General features: G+C 59.3%; 2 long non-coding RNA genes across 4 annotated transcripts; one reads left to right on the forward strand and one right to left on the reverse strand.

The window, feature by feature from the left end:
• Window positions 1-669: 669 nt before the first annotated feature.
• Window positions 670-1,508, reverse strand: LOC132322947 (uncharacterized). Of its 3 annotated transcripts, none has more exons than XR_009485206.1 (4): window positions 1,433-1,508; window positions 1,016-1,397; window positions 835-931; window positions 670-767 (listed from the first exon to the last, which is right to left on the reverse strand). It is a non-coding gene; the product is annotated as an uncharacterized LOC132322947 (long non-coding RNA). The 3 variants fall into 3 exon arrangements; XR_009485205.1 differs by having other exon boundaries at window positions 670-860; window positions 900-974; XR_009485204.1 differs by having other exon boundaries at window positions 670-931.
• On the forward strand, window positions 1,397-2,163 carry LOC132322948 (uncharacterized). Its single transcript, XR_009485207.1, has 2 exons — window positions 1,397-1,475; window positions 1,867-2,163. It is a non-coding gene; the product is annotated as an uncharacterized LOC132322948 (long non-coding RNA).
• Window positions 2,164-2,405: the final 242 nt, after the last annotated feature.

Genomic DNA, 2,405 nt, shown 5'->3' on the forward strand with positions numbered 1-2,405 from the left:
GGGGAAAATCTTAAAAAATGGGGGAAAAAAATCGTAAAAAATTTGGGGGGAAATCTTAAAAAATTTGGGGAAAAAAATCTTTAAAAATTTGGGGGAAAAAAATCTTAAAAATTTTTGGAAAATTGTAAAAAAATTTGGGGGGAAATCCTAAAAAAAACTGGGGGAAAATCTCGGGAAAAAGGGAAAATGCCCTAAAAGGCCCCGGGTGTCTCTGCAGGTGCGGCCGGAGCCGGCGGTGCCAGGTGGGACACGGAGGGGACACCTGGGACACACCTGGGACACACCTGAGTGTGACACACCTGAGTGTGTGACACACCTGGGACACACCTGAGTGTGTGACACACCTGGGACACACCTGGGACACACCTGAGCGTGTGACACCTGGGACACACCTGAGTGGGACACACCTGGGACACACCTGAGTGTGTGACACCTGGGACACACCTGAGTGTGACACACCTGGGACACACCTGGGACACACCTGAGTGTGTGACACACCTGAGTGTGACACACCTGGGACACACCTGAGTGTGGGACACACCTGGGACACACCTGGGACACACCTGAGTGTGACACACCTGTGAGCATGTGACACACCTGGGACACTTGTGAGTGTGGGACACACCTGGGACACACCTGAGTGTGACACACCTGTGAGTGTGTGACACACCTGGGACACACCTGAGTGTGGGACACACCTGGGACACACCTGGGACACACCTGAGTGTGACACACCTGAGTGTGACACACCTGTGAGCGTGTGACACCTGGGACACACCTGAGTGTGACACACCTGAGTGTGCCATGCCTGAGCGTGTGACACCTGGGACACACCTGGGACACACCTGAGTGTGACACACCTGTGAGCGTGTGACACCTGGGACACACCTGGGACACACCTGAGTGTGACACACCTGTGAGCGTGTGACACCTGGGACACACCTGAGTGTGACACACCTGAGTGTGTGACACACCTGGGACACACTTGAGTGTGCCATGCCTGAGCGTGTGACACCTGGGACACACCTGGGACACACCTGAGTGTGACACACCTGAGTGTGACACACCTGTGAGCGTGTGACACCTGGGACACACCTGAGTGTGACACACCTGAGTGTGGGACACACCTGAGTGTGACACACCTGTGAGCGTGTGACACCTGGGACACATCTGAGTGTGGGACACACCTGGGACACACCTGGGACACACCTGTGAGCGTGTGACACACCTGGGACACTTGTGAGTGTGCCACGCCTGAGCGTGTGACACCTGGGACACACCTGGGACACACCTGTGAGCGTGTGACACACCTGGGACACTTGTGAGTGTGAGCGTCACACCTGTCCCCGAGCGTGTCACCTGTGTCCCTGGCTGTGTCACACCTGTCCCTGTCCCACCTGTCCCTGTCCCCCCTGTCCCAGGTGTGTCCCACCTGTCCCAGGTGTGTCCCCCCATCCCTGTCCCCCCTGTCCCAGGTGTGTCCCCCCTGTCCCACCTGTCCCAGGTGTGTCCCCCTGTCCCTGTCCCCCCTGTCCTTGTCCCACCTGTCCCAGGTGTGTCCCCCTGTCCCTGTCCCTGTCCCCCCTGTCTCTGTCCCCCCTGTCTCAGGTGTGTCCCCCCTGTCCCGGTCCCAGGTGTGTCCCCCTGTCCCTGTCCCCCCTGTCCCTGTCCCTGTCCCCCCCGTCCCTGTCCCCCCTGTCCCAGGTGTGTCCCCCTGTCCCTGTCCCCCCTGTCCCTGTCCCACCTGTCCCCCCCGTCCCTGTCCCCCCTGTCCCAGGTGTGTCCCCCTGTCCCTGTCCCCCCTGTCCCTGTCCCACCTGTCCCCCCTGTCCCAGGTGTGTCCCCCTGTCCCTGTCCCTGTCCCAGGTGTGTCCCCCCTGTGCTCACCTGAGCCTCTCTCTGCTGCCGTCTGTGGGGGCGTGGCCTTGGGGGCGTGGCCTTGGGTGACACAGGTGGGGGCGTGGCCTTGGCCCCACCCAAGGGGTGCTGCACAGGTGGGCGTGGCCACTGGGGTGGGGCAGCAGTGGGTGTGGCCCGGGGTGGGCGTGGCCTGACCCCACCCAAGGGCTGACCCAGGTGTGACCCCGAGGGTGACCCGGCTGTGGGCGTGGCCCAGGTGTGGGCGTGGCCAGCAGTGCTGTAATTAAAATCTCGTTAATGAGCGCCTCGTTAGTGACTCTGTGCTGATGAGCCCCCATTAATTGAACCCCTAATTAACCCCCGTTAATGAGCCCCGTTAATGAGCTCCCCACTAATTAACCCCCGTTAATGAGCTCCCCACTAATTAACTCAATAAGGAGCCCCCGTTAATGAGCTCCCCACTAATTAACCCCCATTAATGAGCTCCCCACTAATTAACTCAATAAGGAGCCCCCGTTAATGAGCTCCCCACTAATTAACCCCCG

Source organism: Haemorhous mexicanus, unplaced genomic scaffold (assembly GCF_027477595.1).
Source record: "Haemorhous mexicanus isolate bHaeMex1 unplaced genomic scaffold, bHaeMex1.pri scaffold_216_ctg1, whole genome shotgun sequence".
Classification (NCBI taxonomy): domain Eukaryota; kingdom Metazoa; phylum Chordata; class Aves; order Passeriformes; family Fringillidae; genus Haemorhous; species Haemorhous mexicanus.